This window comes from Lissotriton vulgaris, chromosome 6, assembly GCF_964263255.1.
Source record: "Lissotriton vulgaris chromosome 6, aLisVul1.2, whole genome shotgun sequence".
NCBI lineage: Eukaryota > Metazoa > Chordata > Amphibia > Caudata > Salamandridae > Lissotriton > Lissotriton vulgaris.
In genome coordinates this window covers 730337847-730351872 of record NC_141694.1, presented here as the reverse complement: position 1 = coordinate 730351872, position 14026 = coordinate 730337847, and the positions used below count along the sequence as shown (strand labels likewise).

Genomic DNA, 14026 nt, shown 5'->3' with positions numbered 1-14026 from the left:
TTATCTTTAACACGACAGAGCTAAAGTAAACTATTTCACTCAATCGACCGGGTCAGTTATTTAATGGCAAGGTAAGTCAAGGAAACTTTGAAAGTAAGAATTACAAAAACAATCACAGCTTATTTTACTCATAAAGGGCTAATGCAATGGATGGGATTAACATATCAAATTTAAATAAAATAACACGTGGACCTGAGTCTTGCAGGTGCTTAAATCTGCTCGAAAATGCATCCTAAACATGGAATTCTAAGTTTACAAATTACAATTTTTGAAATAAATGTTTTAACGGGGAAACCGAAAATAAGAGAACATGAACGTTAGTTCATCAAAATGCCTAGCGTGGCGGAAGAGACATCATTCGTCACAGGAAGTAACATCACATGAATTTTTGAGTAAGTGGCAACTTTGAACTGTAAACCAAACTATACATTGTGAAAGAGTAAAAATTACATTTAAGCTTTCAAAAGCAGTTACAAATTGATTTTTATTCCCACCAACCTGTATATTAACTGAGGTAGTGCCATGATATGCTATCAGGGCAGCCATCATATGCCAGAGCTTTCTTCTCTCCTCTCCTGGAGGTAGGGACTTTGAAAAGGCACATGCAGACTTCAGCATCAGCTGAAACAGCGAAACTAACTGTGCTGGTGTTGGCACCCTAAAGTAAAATAGGGCTTTTGTAATAAGCCAACTGAAAAGCAACATTTTTAATTCTTTGGAGTTTACATTGTGCACAATTCAGAATGTTATCAGTAGAGTTTAAACTCCCAGTTCTGGTCGAGCAGCACAATGTAAACAGGGATCACTGAGCCCCGTTTTCCTTCTATTTCTCCCACTGCTTTTGTGACCTGGACAGGGATCGCAAAGGTATTGCCAGGGGTCGCAAGGAGAAAGCTAGATAGAGTTCGCAGCTACGACCCCTGGCGACCCCTACATGAAATCCATGTAAACAAATGTACTTGCACACCCAGAGTATATATATCTTTGCTGTCATACCTTCTGAAAGGGTGAACCGATTTTGTTTCAGACTATATTAAAGAATGATTTGAGCACTTTGGAAACACAGAGCCTAGTGAATGAAGCATGACATTTCACCTAGTTGCTTCCATTGCCTTATGGAAAGGGAAGATTTCATACATACGGTTTTCGTCAATACATTATAAGAAAGATTCATTGGACAGAATTGGTGTTCCCGGGTTGTATGACGTTACAACGCATTCCGTTGCATCACATGCCTTTACCACGCATACGTTACAACGCGAATGACAATACCACGCATAACCTTTACCATGAAAATGCCTTTTCCACGCATACCTTTACAACGATTTTCATTGGTAAATCATGCATGGTAAGGGCATATTCATGGTAAAGGTTATCTCATACCCCTGCTCCAATTCCTATAACTGCACCCTTGCCCCCTCCCCCATCCAGCCCTCAAATTTACCCCTGCGCGACCCCAAGCCCCCAATCCTTCTTAGAAATACCCCTGCCCGGAACAATATAAATGTTGCCCTGCGCGATTTCCCCACCCCCAAACCCTTTTAACAAATACTCCTACCCTTCCCTGAACTCTAAAAACGGACCTCTGCGCAACACAACCCCCTCAGCCCTGAAATTATTATTTTTTTAAACTAAAAATCCCCTTATCCCCTCCACGCCTGCTCTTCTCCTCTCCAAGCTCTTCCGAAGTGCATTGCACGTCGTAAAGAGGAAGCAGAAGTGTCTTTCCGTTTCCTCTAACTACACCAATAACCTCCACATATTTCTTCAATAACTGTTTTGTGCCTGTGAAGGCGACGAAAAGAAGTGACATGAGCATATTGTGAGGATATGATTATAAGGGATTATTTGAAAACGTAGCTAGAATGCTGGTGAGTGCGTTTTTTAATTTGAATTGTGTTTTAATTATCTTTTTTAAAGTGAATGAAAGTCCACATTTTTTTTGTCCATTAGCGTTGTTCAGGAAGTGAAGGCTAGGGGTTAGGGGTTACATTCCATATGAGGGTGAGCTGATAATTATTTGCAATCAATGATTTTGTGCTGGTAGGCACCATTCATTTTTTAAATGTCATCCCCATGTGGAAAAGTATTCTGCTTTGCTTCACTGAAGCGAGAGCAGGTTTCCCTGCTCTCGATTTAATGAAGCAAAGCAGTGTGCAATGACAGGGTGGGAGCCGAGAGGCTCTCGCCCTGTCATTGCAAACAGCAGTGTCTCGGGGGTGGGCAACCCAGAACACTGCAGGAGCCGGCCCTTGGGAGTGCCAGTCCCCAGGGCCATTAATGGCTCCAGGAGGTGGGCCGCGCGGCCCCCCTCCTCACATTTTTCAAAGCCCTGGGGGTGGTGGTCCCCGGGGCTGGGGGGTCGGTCATGGACCCACCAATTTAAATATTCTCTAGCAAGATGTGAAGCGGACGAGACGCTGACTCACTGCAGTCTAAGGATCATGTTCGGCCAGAGGCCCTACTGGTGGGTCCAGGAGACCAGCATTTATCATGGGCAGGCGGCCCGCGACTCCAGCAGTTTCCCATTACCTGTGAGACAGGGCCAGGTAGTCCATCCGGACATGCAATGGGATCTGCATGTGTCTGGTACGTCATGGTGACCGCAGTCCTAGCTTACCTTAAAAGAGCTGGAGGAGGCACACTCTACAGGGGCGTTCGAATATTCCGCTGGACTCTGTTCTGAGTGATACAACTCAGCGTGTGCATCTCCCGGTCTTTGTGGCCACACACTTCCCACATCAAGTCATTCTTGGAGTCTTAGCAGGCATGCTTGTCGCTGAAGCCTTCAACCACACGTCTTGGATTTACAGTGCCAGCGCAAGACAGTATAGTGCGGTCAGCTTGGCCCTCTTCCTCTTTGCACTTGGGTTCTATCTGTTGCTGAAACTCATTGATGTAGACTTGCTGTGGTTGGTGGAACGAGCAACCAAGTGGTGTGCCAAACCAGACTGGATCCACATGGACACTATGCCGTTTTCTGGCCTGTACCTAAACCTAGGGGCTCTTGTTGGCTTAGGACTAGCCGTCAACTTAAAAGCTTCACGCAAAGGTTTTGGCAAACGGCAGGGGAGCTTCAAAGGCCTCTGCATGGTTATCTCCTTGGCTGCCCTTCAACTCTCAGACTATCTTTGCATTCCCACCAACTCTCCGTATCTCTTCTACGCCCTGTCTTTCTGCAAGTGCGCAACCATTCCTCTGATGACTGTGGCCTTTGTACCTTCCTGCATTGGATGGATCGCCAACAGCGAAGGTGGGAAAGCCTTTGTGTGAGGCTCCATACAAAGCCATATAATATTAAGATAGAACACATTAATACTAAAATATAATCAGCATATGACAAGTACTTTAGGCAAACATGTTTCTGGAAAGTACTTTGGATTTGCTTGTATTGTGCCACCCATTCTTACAGAGTTCAGCAGCATTAAATAATTATGAAGGTTACAATTTAATTTCTTTGGAAGAAGTAACTGACTGTCTAAAACATTGGCACCCTTGGGTTCATATACATTTAACAGTGTTAAACAGCTTCCCGAACCATCTTTCGAGTATGTTTGATGAAGAGTGTTCAAATAGGGGAAAAGTTGTAGGAGTGTAAAAAAAGAACAGTAGTTTTCAACCCTCATAAGAAGCTCATTATGCTTAGGAAGAAATAAATAGATTCACAAAATCTTTTTAAATCACACCTTGATTGCCTTTTTAAGAAACACGGAATTTTGGTTTATGAGTTTGACAAGTTCTACATAAATTACTACATAACTGAATATATACAAATCAACAATTATTGCTTGCACTAAGAATTACTATCAAGCGATGACAGCAGTACTCAACAAAAGAAGCTAATGATAAATTGTTATAAAATCCTAGACATTTGATAACAGTAAGCTGAGGAACGTAACAGTTGCAAAGCCTTACAAAAAATTTAAATTCTCAACTACTATCAAAGATGTTAATTCAACTGCACTGCTTATTCCATTGTTTTCCACTTCAACTAGACAAGATATTTTTAAAGAGGTAAATGGACTTGCTACTTATTTTATTTGGGTAGGCAAAGGCCTAACTGTGCCTAGGAAAAATCTATGTGTTAACTGCAGGAGAGCATCTCGTAGTAAGAGTGGAGACTTGGGTAAATGTGGTAACATATAGCAATGTCTCAACGGGATTCAATAAGGGGATAAACGTAGAGATAAATGAATTACATTCTGTTTATTTATTTATTTATTTATTTATTGAATGCGATTTTCTATAGCGCGAACTTTACCAGAAGGTGTCAGAGCGCTTTACATAAGAACCAGTTGCAAAACATAAGGACTTAAAATTACATGCGTTACATAAAAGATACAAACACAAAAAATTGCAAATGTACAAGATGTAAAGTCACACAAGGAGGAGATACAAACAGAAAGAAAAATTGCAAATGTACAAGTAGTAAAGTCACTCAAGGAAGAGATACAAATGGATATACTCTAAGAGTCACATAGGAGTGGTAGAGAGTACAAAGGTCTACTGCATATACTAGTGATTAGAGTTATCTCTATATACATATATATATACACATACTAGATTTTCTCAGGGAAAAAAAAATAAACAGAAAAGCAGAGTTCCATTAAGTGGGGTCGGAGGGGGGGATGCAGTCACAGCACCAAGGGATGGTGGTAAGGATACAAGGGTATGGAGAAAAGGCAAAACAGAAAAGGGAAGAAACATTTGAGGATCCTCAAGGGGGAAACGAGGAAAAAGGGTAAAAGACGAGGGAATGGACAAGATGGTGAGTCGGGGTCCAGAGAAAAGCGTACGAGAGCAGCTGCAAAATGGCGGCCAGGATAAAAGCAAAAGTAAAGAAGTCCATGAGAATCCATGGCGGGAAGGAGACCATCTCCAAAAATGGTTGGATGCACAAATGTCACCACAGTCAAGAGACCAATGAGGAACCCAGAGAGCCCTCTGGTTCGGGGCCCTTGTGAGAGCAGTGCTTGCACCTGGTGGTGGAGGGAGTCTGCAGGAGTTGGGTGCCTCACTGTGGAAATCAGGATTTTTTTAGTTACCTTGGACAAAATGACAGCAAGCCAAGGGGCTTAGCTACATAATTAGATAGCACAACATTCTTTAGGATGTTCAAATTTAACATATCGATAACACTCTGAAGTATATGCACTGATGAAGAAATAACTTAACTATAAAGCAGAAGAGAAACTGGACGTTTACCCCCATGGGATACCCGGTCCCTCCACACACAAGTTACTAGAAATTGGAGAGATGGGGGGATTGGGGAAGTGAAGCAACTGCTCGAGAATAAAGGTTTATTTTCCTTCTTGAGCGAAAAGGAAAAGTTTAGAGTTCGATTCCAAACCAATATCTTCAGGTATCTTCTCTAAGGAAATGTTTTTGCTGGAGCTAAGAAAGAGGATGGACAGGGACTGTTTAATTCAGCATTTCATGAAAATTCCACCGGGGCCTAGTATATAAAAGGTTAAATGAACACAACAAGAAAAGAAGAACAGTTTGTCAGCAAGCATTGCAGATAGCATTTTCAGAATCTGGGTTGTGGGCAATGAACTTGGATGTGGACTACTTTCCCATCAGCTCAGAACCATGTGGCATTTAATATTTCTCAGCACACAGAGTTTATTATACATCATAACTTGGAAGTAAAATCTCAGTAGAGTCAAGTGGCCATTCTATGGGGTTTCATTCAGAGGGAGGCTTCCTGGTTACATTTTATGTGGGGGTGCTCAGAAGTCAATTTTCTGGGAGTAAGTGTATGATATGAGCATTGCTTTGAAAATGGATTTGGAAGGGGATTGATTCATGTGTGGTCCTTCAGGGGGAAGAGGCATGAGGATTACCATAGGTGTAATGATAGGATATGCCGTAATTAGTCTGTGCTTTCTCTTTGTAGTTGATGTATGTTTTGAATCCTCATTTGCCCAAAAACTAGACAACGGCAGAAAAGGAGGAAAGGTATAGAATACGTACATATTTAAGAAAAACACCTTGACATTCAAGACACAGAGGTGAAAAGTTATGCGGTTATAAGTGATATTACCAGTAATCTGACACTGAAAATAACTGGTGACAAGTCATAACCTGTTTTTAAATTAATAAATATTCACTCAAATATGAATAAATAAATAAATAAATAAATATGTAGAGCCCCGGGGAGGTGGCGGTCCCTGGGGTGTGTGGGGGGCTTGAGCCCCCCACACAAGGTTTTTTTTTTTAAAGACCCGGGGGTGTCGGTCCCCGGGGCTGCGGGGAGGTAGTGTGCCTCCCCACAATGTAAATTAAGTCGAGCCCCAGGGGTGGCTTGAGGGGGCCCAACATTAAATTATTAAGTCCCGGGTATTCATACTTTGCCCCGGGGTGGCAGTCCCTAAGGCAGTGTGGGGGGGTTGGGGCCCCCACACTTTTTTTCAACATGCCCCCAGTATTTGCCCCCCCCAGGGGCTAATTAGCATCTAAGCGCAGGAGCCGGCGCTTCGTTTTTTTTTTTTTATCGTCAGGATCCGCGCACCCTGCGCGGATTTTGCTGATTTAAAAAAAAGTCCTGGGGGTCCTTGTGGGACCCCCCAAGCAGGCCTAGGGGGTCAGGGTGTTTCTACCCTGCCCCCCTTTTGCATTTTGTGTGTTTTCTTATTAGGTTTCTTGTGCCTCGGTTCTACCGAGGCACAAGATTGCTGCCAACACTTCCTGATTTGGAGTGTTGACAGCCAATTAGAATACAACTTGTGCTCGGCAGGGTGCGCTTAAGGTGCGCGGATCCACAGCGGCCATAGATATATATGTGATTTTGAAGTTGATTTTCTCAGGAACTACCGGACAGATTTACACCATTTAACCGAAAGGCATGACTCTGAACCAAAGTCTACCTTTCTGCCAAATTTGGTGTAATTCCGTTCAGCAGTTTGGGCTGTAGCTGCGATTAAAGGTCCCTATGGAAAATTGCATGGGGAAAACACGTTTTGGAACACCCCTTTTTTCTCGGGGCCGCTTGACGAATCACCCTGAGTCTAGTTATATATATATATATATATACATACATACATATATAGTTAGTACCCCGAGGTGGTTCTCCCCGGTGTGACATCAGTTTGTAGAAAAAATGTCGAAAGTTGTCATATGCTATTACAGCAGCAATATTTTGCACATTTACATGATGTTTTTATATATGATATTTTAAAATATTTATCGTATGTATTTATTTGGGGAAATACTTTTAAACTTTTTTAAAACAGTATATTTATTGCTGCTTTAAAAAAAAATAAGTATATGAACTTATGACGCTTGAATAGTATTTTGTCTATCTCGATTATGACGTGGATTACCCATTGTGCACTGCCACTTTAAATTTCGTATTGTCACTCCAAAGCGCTGTCATGTGATCAAGGGTCGAGGAAGACCCGAAACGCGTCATGGCTATGGTGCGGGGGCGCTTTTTGCACTAAATAAAATTTGCACCTGAAATTTCTGGGTCCGCTGTCGTCCTTCTGCACGCTGTAAGGCTGACTTCCTGAGTTATCTACTACCGAGTGGCTTTCTCGGCTTCAAGCGGAACCCTTCCTTTGTTGCTGGGCGGAACACCTATCAAGCCGTGCAACCGGGGCTTCACCTCGGAAGCAGTTTCAAGTTTCCTACACGGAGTTCCTGTTGTTCCAGCCCCCGAATCAAGTGCATTGTGTGGGCGGAAGGAGTGGAGCTGACACCGAAGTCGGAGGACCTTGGGGGAACAGACCAGCCTTGCTAAGCTCGTCAGCATTGAAGTATTCGGCAGAAGGAAAGTGCGGGTAAGCCAACGAAGGACAGCTGTCCGTTAGTAGTTGCACCTGTGCATTAATATCGTTTGCCCCCCGAGAGCGCCATGGCCGGCACGCTAAGGAGTCGGGAAGAAGCCGCAATGGACATGTTCAGCGATGAACCGTCGGCGGCAGCACCCGTGAGTCAACCCGCAGCCACAGTGAATGTGGTTGATGCTACATATCGTGACAAAATTAAAAAACTTGAAAAACTAAAAAGAGGTGAACAAGCCAAGTGGTGGGAGCACCGATCGTTGTCCCGCTATTTGGAAGTTGATAGAGTGCCACGTGGTTTGCGTATTATGTTAGTTCCCACGTATGAAAATCCTAACCCTGATTTGTTGAATGAGTGGGCACACTGTAACCTACGTTCCTCCAAGAATCTAATGGCTCTACTTGTAAAATAAGCAGAGATTGACCGTTTAAAATTGGAAGAACAAATACTGGCACTTGAAGGGGAATTGAGCAATGAACCCCAAAACGCTACAAACACCAAATTAAAAGAAGACATGCTTGCACGGATATGCAAAGAAGAGGAGGCTTTTCGGAAAAGAAAAGCTTTCAAATTTCAAAGGGACAAGCAGGACTATGAGAGGGGGCAAGTATTTACTTTTGCTAGGCGGTTCCAAGCAGCAAAGAAGAGCAGTAACAAGCCACCCCCCCAAAATGGTATCTCACAACCACAACAAGTTCTCGCTAATAGATCTGAATCCTCCACGTCCCTTTCTGACTATAGCTCAGTGGCAGAGAGTGGGTCAGAAAATGAACAGGCAGGCACTAGCAATGATTTGGGGTTTCGCAAACTCACCTTGGCCCAAGAAGTCGATTGCATGAGACAAGATCGTCTCGACACTCTAAGACCATGGACAAAGAAACCCGCAAATACCGTAACTTCAAGCGCCACCAACGCAGGAAACACAAATGCGGGGGGAAGAAAGAAAAGGAACAACAATTATTGGAAACGCAAGCAAACTCAGGGGCAATAGCTGCAACAGAGGCTTTATCAGTGGTTAATTTATCTAATATTGTACTGAGTGATGTTGACACACGCATTTTATCCTTGGGCCTGTCGTATAGTCCTGCTAGCAACTTCAAGTACGCACAAACAAGAGTGGAGGTGTTTAAATTTGTGCGAAAATTAAAACTAAAGAAGTTCTTTGCAACAAAACAAACCAAGGACAAACCAGCCACGAGTGACATTATGGCTATAGATGATGGACCAGGTGCCTTAGTTGCAGGAGACATGGCCCTTAGAATGGACCTTGTGGATTTACAGGGTGAAAGCACTCAGTTGGCCGCCAGTGATGTGATGCAACCAACTATGGGAGCTGGCCTAACAAACTTTAAAGCCAAATCGACATTCTGCCCAGTTATGGTGAAAGACAATATTGATTATTACCATGACTTGATAACCACTGACATTAAGAAATTGCAACATAAGGTGGCACGAAACAGAAACTTATATGCTAAAAATGATCGGCAATACTATGATCTTGTTAAAAAATTACAAAATGAGAAGACTGTGATTATTCGCCAGGCGGATAAGGGAGGTAACGTCGTTATCTGGCCCAGAGAGAAGTATATGGAGGAAGCATGGAGGCATCTTAATGACAAGGAATGCTACAAACGTGTAGATATTGCAACTATTAAAGCATTTTGGAATAACTTCTACATAAAACTAGTAGCATGGAAAGGATTGGGATTGTTAAGCTCGGACGAGCTTAAGTTTTTAAAAAACAACCACCCGACCATACCTTGTATATATTTTATTCCTAAGATCCACAAAGATGCCCAGAACCCACCCGGAAGACCGATCATTTCTGCGTGTGGTGGCCTTCTGGAAAACACTTCAAAATATATTGACTTTTTTTTGCAGGATCACATGAAAGGCTTACCCACATTTATCCAAGATACTGGCCACTTTCTAAGGAAGTTGGAACTGATACAATGGAGGGAGGACTATTTGCTTATGACGCTAGACGTCACCTCCTTGTATACCAGCATCAATCATCATGATGGCTTGAAAGCAGTGAAACATTTTTTGAATAACAGACCCCTACACTGCTATGCTCACAACAATATGCTTGTGGCGATGATTGAAATGTGCCTTTATAACAACTATTTTATGTTTGATAAAGCGTGTTTTCAGCAGACTAGGGGGGTGGCGATGGGTTCCTGCTTCTCCCCCAGCTACGCATGTTTGCAGATGGGGCTGTGGGAGAAGCAGGTGCTCGGGCACCAGTTTGCTGAAAACTTGAATAACAACATCATATGCATATATCGATACATTGATGATTTATTTCTGATTTGGAGGGGAGAGGTAGCATCAGCAACTACATTTGTTGAGGAAATCAATGTAAACTGTTTGAATTTGAAATTTACCTCTCAAATCAGCAAAATATCAGTTAACTTCCTAGATGTAGAAGTATTCACTCATGAACAGACACTCCACACGAGATTGCATAGGAAGGCTACAGCAGGCAATACCTTGCTTCATGCCACCAGCAATCACCCGCGTCATTTAATTCGTAGTATCCCCTACAGGGAGATGCTTCGAATTAAACAGATTTGTAGCAGGCCGGAAGATATGGTGGAAGCTCAATCTGCCTGTCGGGAACGCTTTCTAGCTAGAGGGTACTCAGATAAAAGTATTATGGCAGCCATAAGACGCACGCAGCTACTACCTAGAGAAGAGGCCCTAACTACTAAAGCGATGAGACAGAACAATGTGGAGGTTCCTGTTGAGGATACTATAAGACTGATCATTACATATAGTAAACAACATCAAGACATTAGGAAGATCATGACCAAACACTGGGATCTCATTAAGAACGACCCGGTGTTAAAAATGGGAACGGTCAAGGCTCCAACCATTACATTTAAGAAAGCAGGCTCTATGCAGACTAGCTTGACTAGTAGCAGCCCTGAAATCCTAGTAAAGACAGACTGGTTAAATAGCAGGAAAGGATTTGTTAAATGTACTAACTGCAAAGCCTGTCAGAATGGGGTGAATAAGAAAACGTATACCTCTCCTTTTTTCAAGAAAGAGATTTGCATCTCAAAATATTTAACCTGTAAAACTGAGTTTGCGATATATGTTCTTGAATGTCCTTGTGGGCTCAAATATATTGGTAGCACGAGACTTCCAGTCCATAAGAGAGTACTTCAACATTTAAGAGCGATCATACATTGTGATGAGAGTTACCCTGTTGCCAGACATTTTAAGGAGTATCATAAACAAAACTCCAGTCTATTGAAATATTATGCTATAGATGCTGTTATGCCCCTAAGAAGAGGTGGCCACAGGGATGGGGCTCTCCGCAAACTTGAAACTTATTACATCTTGAACTAAGATAGTAAGCATCCTAATGGATTGAATGCAGGGGAGGACCTGTATACATGTTTGTAATGGGAAACAATCATGTTTATTCAACTCATTGAAATCTAAGGTTGTATGTATTGTATTGATTACAGGTTTATGGATAACACTTTGATCCAGGTTGCAAAAACTCTCAATTATATTGAATTCGTAGTAGCTATCGGATAAACATTTTAATCTTTTTACAAATGTATTTTTGAATTCGATTTTAACATTTGTTGTGTTATAAATGTTATCAAGACATGTTTTGCACTTTTGCACATATACACGGGTTGTAGTCTATATTGTTTACATTGCACTGCTTTGCACATTGTGATATAATCCGAAGACAATTCTGACACCTATACATTATGAAATACTTTTTAATCAGCGTTTAATGTTGGGATTAAATTCTATACTGAAAGGCATTTTGTTCTTTGGTTAGAAAACTTGTATTTTACAGTTAGTACCCCGAGGTGGTTCTCCCCGGTGTGACATCAGTTTGTAGAAAAAATGTCGAAAGTTGTCATATGCTATTACAGCAGCAATATTTTGCACATTTACATGATGTTTTTATATATGATATTTTAAAATATTTATCGTATGTATTTATTTGGGGAAATACTTTTAAACTTTTTTAAAACAGTATATTTATTGCTGCTTTTTAAAAAAATAAGTATATGAACTTATGACGCTTGAATAGTATTTTGTCTATCTCGATTATGACGTGGATTACCCATTGTGCACTGCCACTTTAAATTTCGTATTGTCACTCCAAAGCGCTGTCATGTGATCAAGGGTCGAGAAAGACCCGAAACGCGTCAGGGCTATGGTGCGGGGGCGCTTTTTGCACTAAATAAAATTTGCACCTGAAATTTCTGGGTCCGCTGTCGTCCTTCTGCACGCTGTAAGGCTGACTTCCTGAGGTATATACATATATATATATATATTCACTGAAAAAACCATAGGTTTCACCCACGTTATAGTTAGGAATTAGCATTTCAAAAACCTTGCAAATTCATTGAAAAAAACATAGGTTTCACACGTTATAGTTAGCTGAACATTTCTATCATCCAAAACATTTGAAATTCCTCCGTTATAGTTAGCTCAGCTAACTATAACTTGCGCGCCCGCAATGCACTGCTGATGACGTCACATATTACATCACTCATGACATGGTCAGTGACATCAATCATGACATCACTGATGACATCTCAAATGACATCCCTGATGACATCACTGATGACATCATCCAGTGAATGTGTGCCTTTCTGAAAAATATATATTTTTTATATATGTATATCTAAAGGTCTATGGAAGAATAAATGGGTAAATAAGTGTCTAAATGGATGTTTTGTTTTGTAAAATTGATTGTATAACTGACTTAATAAGTATATCTTACTGAATAGGTGTACTAGCGAGTAATCTTTAAATATTTAAATATCTGTATCAGTGTCTCACTTTGCATATTAGTGGCTGCATGGGTTGGTGAGTAGCTACATGAGTGTGTATATGGGTTATTAGTTGGTTTTTTGAGTACCAAAATGAGTGTTTGCACGGTTCGGTGGGGAGTATTACTTAGCGCACAGATGCATGAATGACTGACTCACTGTTTGTATGTGTTTTGAAGACAGCACATGTGCAGGACTGTATGGGTGGATGAGTGTATGTATGGGTGTGTTAGTGAGTGTATGACTGTCTCAATAGTATCTTTATGAGTAACTACATATGTTTTAAACTAGTATATGTGAGTATTGATGTAAATAAGTGAGTAAAAAAGAACAACTAATGTCGAGGACAGCAATGATCCTGCATCCTGTGTTTCATCAAGTCTACAGACTGTTCCCCATAACACAAATGTTTATCGCAATAAATGCATAGAATTTTAACTTTAGCAAAGTTTGAATCAATATGTGGGTGTGGACTGCTTGCTGAAAAAGCTGCTGACGCAGTTGATGTGCTAGGTGTAGCAGCAGGTGGGTTCTCGTGCAACCCCCGTCTGTCTTGCAGCTCGAGCAAAGTTCTTGGGGTGCAAATTCTTTACGTGTCGCACTATATTTGCTGTGCCAAATGAGTATTTTTTACATGGATCGCACCTTGAAAGAGTTGTTTCGCAAATTTTACAAGTTACTTTGGGAGCATTAACCCTTTTTTGACCTCCTGGAAAAGTTAAAAAATTCCAAATTAGAGCTTCTTTTCTCTTCTTTGGAGGTTCTTCAGGAATGAAATTTCCCTCTGAAGAACTGTTGGAATATGACTCCATTGCTCTTATTATTGTGATCTTCCTTCTATTTGAGAAGATTCACAGAACAAATGCTTCTTCTTAGAAAGTCAAAGTCGAATAATTATAATGGGACGGAACTTTCAACAGTCGCTTAAGGAAAAGTTATTAACCAATCAAATCTCTACTTTTTAAGTCACATGGCTTTACGTACTCTTATGATGCTCTTTTGCAACTCTTTCAATACGAGTACGCATGATGTTCTACCGCGATTTGTGTAATTCTTTTTAAAAGTAATATATGATTATTACAAGTATTAAAAAAAATTAATAGTTATCCCAAATGTCTGCCCTTAGTATGTACATTAAATACATACATGTTTTAAACCAAGTAGGAACATTGCCCCCTTTCACATACAGAACACCGTACATGACATCACACCGAAGCTTTAATGAGATGTATAACGTCAAACCATATTCGTACTGTATGCGTGGGTACACGCTGACTATGATTAGAAGTACATGTATGGTGCGATCATCCTCTCAGTGAAAAATCAGAGCTCAGAGCGCGCTAAGGAGAATGATTAGAAGTGCTGACTCATTGCAGATCCGATTCTGGGCCTGCCTCTGTGCACATGATAACACCGCCCCCATC

General features: G+C 41.4%; 1 pseudogene; it reads left to right on the top strand.

Annotated features, from left to right (window-relative positions):
• Positions 1-2444: 2444 nt before the first annotated feature.
• LOC147707919 (glucose-6-phosphatase 2 pseudogene) lies at positions 2445-3273 on the top strand (annotated as a pseudogene).
• Positions 3274-14026: the final 10753 nt, after the last annotated feature.